Genomic DNA, 14038 nt, shown 5'->3' on the forward strand with positions numbered 1-14038 from the left:
AAGGGAAGAGAAGAGAAGAGAAGAGAAGAGAAGAGAAGAGAAGAGAAGAGAAGAAAAGAAAAGAAAAGAAAAGAAAAGAAAAGAAAAGAAAAGAAAAGAAAAAGCCATAACCATTAAAGTGATTCATTGAGAGACTGTGAGGACTAAATGAGATTTTATACATGAAGAGCTTTTAAAATTATAAAACAAATAAATGCTAATTGTTATCATGTTATAAAGTGTCAGAGGCAGGATACAAACCCAGGTCCTATGATTCTAAAACTCATTGTGCTTTTTTTTTAATTCTCCAAAATTAGCCACCTTCTTTATTCCTGTACTCCTTTAACTGTATCCCAAAGTACCTGCCCTTTGTTTTGTTTTATTTCTGCTCATCTATACTAAAACATTAACTAAAAACCACCAAGTACTTATGAAGTATCTACAGCATTCCAGGTACCCTTTTAGATGTTGGAGATACATAAACAGTGAATGTAACAATCCCAGGTTGCAAGGGTTTAAAGTCTCACTTCTCTCAGGGATTTTTCATTTCATTAAGGAATTTACCTCTTAGAAATAGCCCACATATTTTTCAGCACTACATGATGTATAAATCACTGATTTCACAATAGAATAGGGAGGTTTAGTATCCCACTATAGAGATGAAAAAGTTGAGGTTCAAAGAGGTTTTAGCAATTTTTTATCTCACAGTTAATCAATGCTGGAAAGCAATACACTGTCCTCTATACCAGGTTACATTTTTTTAATTTAATTTTTTTAAATAATTCCAAAAATCTTCGAGACACAAAGGATTGTAGTCCTAATAAATGGCAAAACATGACAAGTGTCTGGATTACTATTTGGGAACCAATGAACCCAACCCTATGTTCCTTTTAAGTCATGCTTCATGGATGGCTTCCAATGAAAGGTTTTGTTCTTTAGACTGGAGTTAAAATTCAGCCTCAGACTCTTACTAGCTGTGTGATCCTGGGCAAGTCACTTAACTGTTGTTTGCTTCAGTTTCCTCATCTGTAAAATGGGGATCATAATAGCACCTACTGCTCAGGATTGTTGTGTGGATCAAATGAGATAATAATTGTAAAACATTTAGTATAGTGCCTGGCACAGAGTGAGTGCTATGTAAATGTTAACTATAATTAATAGTCATAATGAAAGATTTAAGGAAGGCATCATCACTGTCTTCAAATATTTGAAGGCCTGTCATGTTGAAGAGCAATTCAACTTATTCTGCTTGGATCCAAGAGTAGAACTGAGATCAAAATAGTGAAGTTACAGGGAGACAAGTTTAGACTCATAATTAAGAACTTTCCAGCAGTTACAGGTATCCCAAAAATGGATGACACTATGAGCCTAATGAGTTCTCCATTACCAGAAGAGTTAAATTAGAAGTTAGATGAATACCTCCTGGGAGGGTCTAAAGGAGATTCCTGCCCTAGGGCAAAGGTTGGGCTTAAATCATTTCTAAATTCCATTCTAGAGCAGATAGGTGGTACAGTGGATAGAGCCATGGACCTGGAGTCAAGTAGACTAAACTTCATGAGTTCAAATCCATCCTCAGACACTTACTAACTGTGTGACCCTAAGTGAGTCACTTAACCATGTTTGTCTCAGTTTCTTCATCTATAAAACAAGCAAACCACTCCAATGTCTTTGCCAAGGAAACCCCAAATGAGTTTATAAAGAGTCAGACACAACTGAAATGCAACTGAACAATGACAGCTCCCTGCTAATTCTAAGATGTTATATACTCATAAGGCCCACTCTTCCCATAATCCCCATGCCCATGACTCCCCAAACTTCCTAGCTGCTTAGGTAACTAGGTTTTCCTATCTCAATGACACAGCAAAATAATACTATTTTGAATACGTCACCTAGGATTTAGTAGGTGGCGGAAACCTCCACTACCCATTTCTTTTCATTTCTCTTAAGTGACAGACTCCTTTCTGAGAGGAAGCATGTGGGAAACTAATGATGTCAAGAAAGGCAGAAAAGTAGCCCTGTGGGTAAGAGCTTCAAGTGTGTGATCTACTAACAATGTATGTAAACCTCTTTCGTTCAGAATCCACAAAATAGGGATTGGTGATTAATTCAGCAAGAGTTGGACTGAAATTCACATTTTTCAATGAGGAGAATATTTACCAAACAAATTAATAAGGAAAAGGTGGGGTTGGGGGTGGAGGTGGGGGAAGGGATAAGGCAGGAACAGATGTAGTATGGTAGAGCAAATACAGACTTTGGTAACAGAAGAGCTGAAATCAAATTCCTAATGCTTCATCATTCAAAATATTTAAATACTCAAAATAATATGTTCAAAGGACTTTAACCTAGTCTTAAAATGTCCTTATCATTGGTCTCTGTGTAATATTATTATTCAGTCGTGTCTGACTCTTAGTTTCCCCATTTGGGGTTTTCTTGGCAAAGATACTGAAGTGGTTTGCCATTTCCTTCTCCAGCTCATTGTACAGATGAGAAAACTGAGGCAAACAGGGTTAAGTGACTTGTCCAGGGTCACACAGCTAATAAATGTTTCAGGCCAGATTTGAACTCCTGAAGCTGAGTCTTTTTGACCCCAGGCCCAGCACTCTATCCACTCTGCCACCTATCTACCCCTCATCCATCGTTCTTAAAGAATTATCTTTTAAGATAATCATAGTTGGGGTGGCTAGGTGGCTCAGTGAATAAAGCACCAGCCCTGGAGTCAGAAGGACCTGAGTTAAAATCTAGCCTCAGACACTTGGACACACTAGCCATGTGACCTTGGGCAAGTCACTTAACCCAATTGCCCTCTAAAAAAAAAGATAATCATAGTTTCAAACTTAGTAGCAAGATTCTAGCAAGCACATTAATAGAATCAACCAGAAATAGGCTTAAGACTTTACTCAAAATTAAATCTTAGATTTTTGTTACAATATGCTCTATACCATTATGGGGGGTAGGGAGGAGAATGTTTTCATTAACTAACTCTCCTCAACTAGGTTGTAACCTCCTTGTTGGTTGTACTATCCCCCTCTTTTTTTTTTAATAGTTATTGAATTTCTCTTCTCTTCCCTTCTCCTGTTTTAATAATGAAATTTCATCTTTGCATAACTGTATTTAAATAGGATTGTGGATGAATTATAGGCTGCTAGCTGCCAACTAACAATCATAATAACCTAGCCATAGTTGTTTTTCTTTTTTCTTGACAAAGTGGTGTTAATTTGTTCACAATACATTTACTATATTAAAGGTGTAGCTTTCACAACAGAAACATAGGTTTAAAAAAAACTTTATTCTTTTAAATACAGCTGAAAGCCAGAAAACTGTTAAAGTTAAGGGAATTTAGTGTTCCAGGCTCATGCTAATAACCTACAAACTATAAAAACCCTCTTTGAGAAGAGAAACCCAAAGCTATTACAAAATGGATTTTGAAAGAGAAGTTTAAATTATTGTGACTTGTTTACAATGAATAATGTAGACTTTGGGGCACAATAAAACCTTCTATTGAGTGATTTTTTTTTCCCTCCCAGAATGCAATTTTTTTCAAGTTGACAAAACTTGTTAGACAGTGTGGGAATCACTTGGGATTTTGATGCCAGCCTTCCATACACATTTTGAAGAATTAATGGTTGCAATCAACTTGCCTGAGGCAGTATCACTACTCTGAAAATAAAAGCCTCAGGACTGTGTGTGTGTGTGTGTGTGTGTGTGTGTGTGTGTGTGTGAGTCACATTCTATTGGAAAGGAAGTTATTTATTACTTGAAAGGTCTTGTGAGTAAATTGATCTTATCCTTCCAAAAATAATTATTTGTGTATTTTATCTCCCAAAATGAATCTTAAAACTATTAGTGGCTCATGCACTAGAATTAATTACAACTATTTTTCAATTAGGGAAAAAAAGTTGGGGAAGATCTGTGAAATGTCCTTTGCTTTTTGTCTCATATCTTTCCTGAATAAACCTTACTCTCTTCCTTATTTTAAAATTATAACTGTATTATCATAAGCCAACTATGACTCAGGCCAGTCCCTTGGTAGTCTATGTCCAAAACTTGGATGAAATGAGACATTTGTGGAACACTTAGCAATTAACAAAAGGAAGTTTTTCAGCCAAAGCAGAGGGAGGACCTTCAACAAACATTAATCAAGGACACTGTGTTGACTCAGCTGAGCTTCCCTGCCTCTGAAATTGTCTATGATGGTCCATTGGTCAAGGATCAGGGCCCAGCAATAGCTGTCCTTGGTTTTTTGTACTCAGTAGACTGGGATCTCACATCAACACCCTGAGTCTTATTTCCCTAGGTCAATTAAATCTCAATAATAATTTTGATCCTTTATAAGGAAAAGTCTTTAAGTCAAATGGATCTTAGAATATTGCTTCCATAAATGCCATAAAATGTGATAGTAGATATAGGGAACAGAGACCTAACCTCAGGACCAAGAAGTACATGATTCAAATCCCACCTCTGACAGATGCTGGCTATATGGGTTATATGGCCCTGGGTAATTCACAACCTCTCAGTGCCCTAGATCACTCTCTAGAATTATATATTGTAAGAGCAGTTGCCAAAATATATTCATAGAGAGAGTTTATTCACTATTTACTTCCCTACATAGAGATATCATACTCAGATAGAAATGGAGTCCTGGACATCTCATCTTGACTTTTGTTGTTAAGTCATTTCAGTTGAATCTGACTTTTCATGACCCCATTTTTCTTGGGCAGAGATTCTGGGGTGGTTTGCTATTTCCTTTTCCAGCTCATTTTACACATGAGGAACTGAGAGAAACAGGGTTAAGTGGTGTGTCACACAGCTAGTAAGTATCTGAGGCTGTATTTGAACTCAGGAGAATGAGTCTTCCTGATTCCAAGCCCAGTACTCTTATCAACTGTGCCACCTAGCTGCCACATATTGACTTAGAAAACCACAAATTAACATTGTCTACATTTACTGGATTTTATTCATTTTGTTAAACTTATCCTAATTATATTTTAATCTGGCTTTGCCCCACTGAGGCTGCCTACTGACTGGAGTTTGACATCTCTGCAACAACAATGAAACTGTATTTTAAAGCTATAATGAATATGAAGAATTCTGAGGAACTTGGAAAGATAAACTGATGTAGAACAAAGCAAGCACAATCAAGAGAACAATATACACAATGACCATGATAATTTAAAGGGAAACAGCAAAGAATTTAGATCAGTGTGATGACCAATCTTGATGTCAATCAGAAGGTTGAAGAGATAACATACTTCTTCTGAATAAAGAGATAGTAAACTATGGATGTCAATATGGCACACAATGTCAGATATGGTCATTGTTTACCTTTTGTTACTTAATTTTACTTCTTTGTTTAAAAGTGGGAGGTGGGGGGTTTAGTGAAGGGAAAGAAATGTTAGGAAGTGACTGTGGTTTCAAAAAAAGGCAATAGAACAATTAAAAATTACACTGTTTTAGCAGAATGAGTGGAGGGAATCTCTTTAAAACAAAAAAAAATTCTTACAAAGTTTTTTGTGAACAATGAACATGAAAGAGTGAATAGCTGATGGAGAAATGCCAGTAGCAAAATTTACCAGGCATATGGAGAGAGCAGAAATCAAGTCACTTGTGCTATAAACACAAGGTGACATTAAAGAACGTTGTTCCCCACTTGAGGCTAAGTAGGGTCGTTCCATAAATTCCTCTCATCTCTTTCCCCATCCCTAGTTACCTCTGATATGACAAGAGAAATACTAAGCAACAGTCTGCAGACTTAATGCACATCTCTAGAGCAGCAGAACACATTCTGCATACTTAAACTGCTATCTAGAACTTTCTTCTGGAATTTACTCAGCAACAATATAAGAAAAAGGAAGTCTAGCATTTAATCTATATTTTCACATCTTTAACTTATCTGTCAACCAAAAGCTTCCTTGTCCCTCAAGGAATATGGGCAGGGACTAGGAAGTTCTGAATTTGAAAGGCAGGAATCCATAGATGAGGAAATCCAGGGGATTTTCAGGAAAATTTAGACTAAAGGAAGTGAGATCAATACAGAGCAAGGTCAAGAAAACTTAAGAATGAGGTTTTAGCTATTTATGCAAATAAGGCAATATTTTTTTTCAATGTCATTGGAAAGTTAGCCATTAGCTGTCATTCAGTCGTTTCAGTCATGTTTGATTCTTCATGAACCCATTTGGGGTTTTCTTGGCAAAGATACTGGGATGGTTTGCCATTTCCTTCTTCAGCTCATTTTGCTCATAAGGAAATTGAGACAAACCAGGTTAAGTGACTTGCCCAAGGTCACACAGCTAGTAACTGTCTGAGGCCATATTTGAACTCAGAAAGAGGAGTCTTCCTGGCTCCAGATCACCCTCTATACATTCTGCCACCCAGCTGCCCTTAAAGTTAGCCATGCCCTCTCCCCATTCCTCTCCCCATTCAAATGAAGGCAACAATGTACTGAAGTCTTTATATTATAATGCCCTTTCTTTACATTCTAATCTTTGTATTATAATAACCCATTAAGATCAATTATTCATCTGGTGTTAATTCATTAGCCAAATCCAAGATGTCCCAAATTTTTATGCCCTCAATGATTTCTGGGACTCTTATCATTTAAAATATTCTGGAGTATAATTCAGAAATCATCAAGTTAAGGTAAACAATGGGCATCCTATGAGACAACAATAGACAGCTAGGTGGTAGATACAGTGAGTGCTAGTCCTGGAATAAGGAAGAAGTAAATTCAAATATTGCCTCAGATACTTACTAGCTATGTGACCCTGGCAAGTCACTATTAAGTGACTCTGTCTGCCTTATTTTCCTTAACAGTAAAATGAAGATAATGCCTTGCACCTACCTTGCAATGTTGATGCGAGAATCTAATGAGATGATAGCTGTAAAGCACTTAGTGTAGTGTCTTGCTTATAGTAGGTACTATAGAAATGCTAGCTACTTCTATCTTTATTATTATTATTAGATAAAGCAATGCAATTTTCCAGCTTTAATCATGGCTAATAACGGGGGAAATCATCAAGATCTGGGTTCAGGGGCAGCTAGGTGGTGCAGGTAATAGAGCACCAGCCCTGGAGTCAGGAGGATCTGAGTTCAAATCCAGCCTCAGATACGTAACATAAAACTAGCCATGTGACCTTGGGTGAGTCATTTAACCCCAACTACCCTACCTTCCCCCTTCCAAAAAGGCAAAAAAAAAAAAAAGATTTCGCTTCAGTGTGAGAAGCACTGTAATTCAGATGTCAGTCTTTTCTGACCACAGACATGTTATATACGTAGTCATGTGAAATGTTAAGCTAGACTGTCAATGACAATGAGGTACCCATCCAGAAAGTATTCATCAGTTCTAATAAGCATGTAATTCAACTAGTTTCTCCAAAATCATTCATTCTGAGATGAAACAGGTGAACAAACAAAAATATGGGGTGATTTGGGGGAATCTTCTTAAAGATCTATTCTTCTTTTCCCCAAACTCTCCCCATACAAGTCTGTTACTGATGCTTAAGTAATTATAATAATAACTAGAAGTATTAGTAATCATTGTCAGTAGTAATAATTAATAATAATAATATACCTTGTAATCATCATGATGATGGTGGTGGTGAAACAAATATATTTTGATTCTAAATCTCAATCCCAAATGTGTTATCATGAAAGAAAAGAGTAATGACACAATCATCAATCAGTCAATAAACTTACTATATGCCAGTTTCTGTGTGAAGTGGTGAATATACAAAGACAAAAGCAAAGCAGACCCTGCCCTCAAGGAGTTTACATTCTAATGTGGTAGACAAAGTATATATATATGTGTGTGTGTGTGTGTGTGTGTGTGTGTGTGTAAAGATAGACAGACAGACAGATAGATGCAAAACATCCAAGGTGACCTTGGAGAGTAAAGCCTTAGCAAATGGGAAGATACAAAAGGCCGCCTAAAGAAAAGCAGTACTGCAATTAACTCTTGAGGAAAACCAGGAATTGCAGGAGGTGAGGAGGGAAGGCATCGCAGGCATAGAGGAGAGAAAGGTCAATGTGAGGTACAGTAAGAAGGCCAGTTTGTCTGGACAGTAGATTTGTATGAAGAAAAATATAATTCAGAAGAGCTGCTGAACCAAATGAAGCATGCCAAAGAGAATTATGAATAACTAAACATTTGGGAGAAGAAAAGATGACTCACATAACTATTTCAGGCTTTTATTCCCCTCTACTAGACAGCTGCAGAAACATTTCCATATACCCAGGAGAAATCTGAGCTAGAGGTAACACAATTTTGAAAGCACTGAGGGATAGCAAGATATCCAGAATGAAGAAGACGCCAAATGAATGGAAAAAATCACAGATGGTATTACTGCCAAAAAGAGATGAACAAGAAGACACCAACAACAACCATGAATGTATATGACTTCTTTCTCATCTCTATAACTCCTTTTTAAAAAAATTTACAAATTATATTTTAATTTCCATTGATAAGTACCTTAGGAGCCTGTCTGCAGTATCACACAAATTAACTCAGTTCTGGGTATTAGGGGAAAAAAAAATCTAGAGGCTCACACAGTTTAATTCTTAATGATAGGGTTTAGACTCTGGGAACCCCCTTGAATCTTCCCACTTGATAAGGCATTTACCTGAGGCCATAAGCCTTTCATTACTGCTAGGCCCAAATCTCTGTTACTCTTAACCCAGCCTAGCCCTCCATTGTCCAGCTACTTCCCACCCTTGATCCTATCAAAATATCTATACCCAAATCTGTTACCTTTAAACTAGCCTAGCCCTCCATGGTCTGTCATCTCCAGGTAGCCTTCAGCTATTTCCCACCCTTAATCCCATTCCTGGAGTCTGACCTCAGTCCAATCAAGATCCTCCTCAAGACCCTCTCAAGACCCTCTCAAGACCTCTCCTCTAGACCACCCTAGATGCCTCCAACACTCTTTCTGTATATAAGATCCATCTTGCCTACATAAAGGTGCTGAGATTCAATCTAGTGCAGACTTGCTCTGTGTCAGATTATTCTGGTCTGTTTGTCCAATATAAGCATTACAATATTTAGGCTCCTTAAGAGTCTACCCATAATGGCAAATCTTTAATAAACTTTGTTCTACTTTGGCTGAGAGAAAGCTTGAGTCAAACTCATTCGGCAGGACCTGGCGTGTCGGTATTTTAGGGACCAGAGTACCCCTAAGCCTCAATATTACTACAGAGTTTATTGGTAATATACAAACCATTGATGGTATAAACAGAAAGGATGCCATTATATCTGTGTCCATCAACTCCAATAGATATCAATTTCTCAGCTATTTTCTCTAGTCCCTATGAGGCAAATTTAGAACATGTGGTAGTTTCAGTGATAACATAGCCCTTTCCAGAACTAAAGGCTAGATCTGACTGGCAGCAGGGAAGATAGTTGATGAAGGGGATTGACCACTAGTTCTAGACTCAGGAAGATCTGAGTTCAAATCCCACCTCAGATACTTTTGAGGTGTGTGACCCCTGGGTAAGTCCATCAACTACTATGTGCCTCAGTTTCCTGAATTATAAAATGAGGATAATAATAGCACCTACTTCTCAGGTGAGGAATAAATAGGATAGTATTTTTAAGTGCTTAGCACAGTGCCTGGCACAAAACAGATGTTATATAAGCATTATATAATTTCCAGGTATAGTGTTAATATGTTTCCTCCTCTCCCTTCTCCTTTTTCTTTTCTCCTTCACCTCTCTCTCTATCTTTTCTTTCTCCCTTCTCTCCCTTGCTCTTCTCTTCTGCTCCCTGTCCCCCACCCAACAGGAATAGGGAACTCTATGTGGCCTCATGTCAAGGCACACTCAACAAGAAACAGAAGAGATGACCTAATTTACTCCCATAAAAATAAGGTATCTGACATATTTAGACAATTATATTCACATTTATAGATGTCATTCTGAATAAATGCATCTGTTTATTTTAAGGTAAAAAAATCTTCCCCCAAGTTGTTGAATATCTCTAAATATTTTTCTGAAACAGCATCATCTGTTTTTTTTTCATTCATCACCAACTTACCCATTGTCCATTAATGAAAAGATCCTGAGGAAAGAGATAACTGTTCATTAACAGTAAAAATACCCAGCTATATGAGGAAGAACAAAAGAAATGAACATAAAGGGAGAAAAAAAGCAAAATGAGCTATTAATGATTATTCACATGTCCATAAACTTCTTTTCCTTAATACTTATTTTTTAAACTCTATTTATTATATAGATTTTATATAGAGCATAAGATTTGAAAAGCACTTACCATAGCCAGTAATGTTGATGAACAACTGTACTTCCTGTCATTAGGATGAGGCTGGTGGAGCATTTGAGCTCAGGAGTGGCTTGTCAAGCAGTTGTCTGCACCAAGTCCAGTAGCAATAAGAGGAGCTCCTGGGAATAAAAGACCATAATAAAAGTTGCCTAAGGAGGAACAAAAGGGCCAGGTCAAAAATGAAACAGGTTAAAAAATAGGGGAGGGGGCAGCTAGGTGGCACAGTGAATAGAGCAATGGCCCTGGAGTCAGGAGGACCAGTATTCAAATGCAACCTCAGACACTTGATGCTTAACTGTGTGACCTTGGGCAAGTCATTTAACCTCAATTGCCCTGCCTTCTCTCCTCCAAAAGAAAAGAAAAGAAAAGAAAAAGAAACAGAAACAGAAAAGGTCAAAGCTTCAATGTCAATCAATAGTGAGAGTACTTAATACCATCATCTCATTTAATCTCCATAACAACTCCATGCAAATTCTTCTTATCCATATCTTATACATGAGGAAACTGAGACTCAGCAAAGTTGCCCATATCTACAAAACTAGAAGTGGGATTCAAAACTAGGTCTCTCCTGATTCTAAAGTCAGAAAATACTCTTTTCACTACACCACTTTTTATTTTCCTTTTTGTTTGATTAATTATATCTGACTCTTCATGACTCCATTTAGGATTTTCTTGGCAAAGATACTGGAATGGTTTGCCATTTTCTTCTCCAAATCATTTTACAGATGAGGAAACTAAGGTAAAAAAGGGTTAAGTGACTTGGCCAGGGTCACACAACTTGTATCTGGGGAGGATTTGTACTCAGGTCCTCTTGACTCCAGGGATGGCACTCTATTCACTGCACCACCTACCTGCCACTCTCCACCCCCAACAACAACACCTCTCTTTCTATTGTCTAGTTTATTTCTATGATTCTTTTTTTTTAACTCTTTTATGGGTATTAACATGAATTTGTTATTATTGTTTTTATATTTAATTCCATAGTAGTAATCAGTATTATAATCTTCTTTTGGTTTTCTTATCTTCCTTCTGTATAAGTCCTCATATTTCTTTGAATTCTTCATATTTTACTTCTTTGTGGTCTAGACCTATGATGACACTAATTGGGAACTCTCAGTGAGGAAAATTCATCTACCAAAGCAGGTCAGTAAGTGCTGTGTCTTTAAACCATTGCTTGGGACACTGAAGAGTCAATTTGTCACAAATCTAGCATGAGACAAAGGTGGACTGCTACCACCTCCCTCTGCCTCCTCTACGCTCTGGTTGGAGGGCTGGAGGGAGGAGTACCAAACTCCTTTCAATGCCTTCCTTTGCAGAGGGCAGAAACTGTACTCTTGGCTCACTCCACTGTGTATCTGCTGCTCTGCCTGGTTTCAACTCTGCAGAACAAGATGCCCCTACAGGGTCACCCCTGGTGTCCTGCTTCCCCCTGCCCCCATTTCCTGCTTCCTTTTGTGTTTTGTCTACCTCTTAAGATTATAAACTCCTTGAGGTCAAGGATTATCTTTCTTTTTATTAATTGGATCCCAGAACTTAGCACAGTGCTTGGTACATAGCAGGCACTTAATAAATATTTATTGGAGTGGATAAAATTAGATGGGACTTGAATCTGAGTTATTCTAATTTCAAAGCCATCTTTTTTATCTATTATAGCACACTTCCCTTCATTCGTTTTGGTGCAAAATTTTTCTGCTGTAAAATCTTTAGTAAAACGATCTTTACTCATATCAAGGGTATCTTTGGTGAAGATGTAAGAAGAAAAGATTTAAGTTTTTGAAATCAATGAATCAATCCACAATCGTTTCTTAAATGTTTCCAATGTGCCAGGCACTATGCTAGGTTTGAGAGATAAAAAGTATAAAAAAAAAAAAAAATGAGGCAGTACCCACCCACACCTCAAGGAGCTTACATTCTGCTGAGGATTGGTAATATATATGTTCACAGATGGGCAAATACAAGATTAACACATAAGTATCTGGAGCTAGGGGAAGAGGAATCCTAACAACTTGGACAATTAGAAAAGGACTCTTGAATGAGGACACACTTGAAATGGACGTCAGTGGGAAGTAGGTTTTATGAGAGGCAAAAAGAAAGAAGAAAGAACATTCCAGAAATGGGAGACAGCTTGTTCAAATACTGGAAAGTGAAAGAGGCACTGTTATATATGGGTAACAGTCAGTGTGACTGTAGTATACAGAGGATGATTGCAGGTAATACAGGATCAGACTGGGGATATTATTAAAAAAAAAAAAACTACCAGAACCAGCTTGTGAAGGTTTGTAAATGCCAGAAGAGAAATTTCTATTTTGTCCTAAAGGCAATAGAAGTCACTGAATGTCTTGAGGAAAGGAGTGACCTTTGATAACTATGAGGAGGACAGATTGAAGAAAGGAGAGACTGAAAGACCAATTAGGCCAGAGATGACGAGGTCCTAGACTGGATAGAATGTGGTATGCACAGAGAGGAGAGAAGATAGCTTATAAGCTTATTGAAGGACAAAATACAAAGGCATATACCTATAGGTTTTGGACCTATACTTGTTTCTATAATATTCTCTATATAATATTGCATAAGTGCTGTTAAAGTTATAAAACTATATAATGTGTTTCTATGCAAAAATACATAAATGCTATAAAAAGTTATAAAACGAGGTATTATATGACCAGAAAAGTTGTTTCGTTTTGTTTTTATTGGGCAGAGGGTCCGTGAAGTCTTTATGGAGAACTGACATTTGAATTGGGCTTTATAGGATAGGTAGGAAGATAACAAGGGCAGTTGGGTGGCACAATGGATTGAGTGCCAGACCTGGAGCCAAGAAGATTCATCTTCCTGAGTTAAAATCTGGCCTCATACATGTACTAGCTATAAGACCCTGGGAAAGTTACTTAACCCCATTTACCTGAGATTCTTCATCTGTAAATGTGCTAAAGAAGGAAATAGTAAACCAGTCTAGTATCTTTGCCAAGAAAATCTCAAATTGGGTCACAAAGAGTCAGACACGACTGAAAAATGACTGAATAACAACAGCCATATAGCAGACAGAAAAACACACATAGGACGTGCAGTAAACTCAGTCAAGGAAGTGGGAGAGCATATATATATATGTATGGGGACTGCCAAGAACAGCCCAAACCAATTAAAGTGAGAGTGCATATAAGGACACTATGAGACCAAGGTGAAAAGGTGCTCCAGCAACAAACCACACAGGGTCTTGAATGCCAAGAAAAAGAGTATGAACTTCTTCTTTGATATCTATAATATGCACCTAGACAAGCAAAAGTCACATTTGTATAAATATTTGCTTAAAATCAAAGTGGCTTTTGTGAATATGAATGAATAATGCACCTTGTAGAAATGTCTATGAGTATTCCTGACTGTCATTTCCACAGGCTAAATTCCTCAAAAGTAAACTTACTACCTGGAGGAATTACACTGGCTTTTCTTTTGTATTATTATTTATTTTTAATTCATGGAATAAAACAAGCATTTCCATAACATAGTATAATTTAAAAAAAAAAAAAAAGGTGATTACCCTGGCTTTCCTGGAGTCTTCAGCACAGCTACATGGACAAACTATATTCACCACTAGAATCTTTCACTTTAAGGCACCATGATAGAATATTGACCCTGGAGTCAGGAAGACTTGGGTTCAAATCCTATCTCTAATACTTAATAGCCCCTATGACCTTATGGTCAAATAACTTAAATCTGTAAGCCTCAGTTTTCTTATTTGTTGGGTTTTTTTGGAGGGGGAAAGGAAAGGCAATTGGGGTCAAGTGACTTGCCCAAGGT

Source organism: Petaurus breviceps, unplaced genomic scaffold (assembly GCF_028583685.1).
Source record: "Petaurus breviceps papuanus isolate PSGF00001 unplaced genomic scaffold, PetGlider_PUasm1.0 90574, whole genome shotgun sequence".
Lineage (NCBI taxonomy): Eukaryota > Metazoa > Chordata > Mammalia > Diprotodontia > Petauridae > Petaurus > Petaurus breviceps.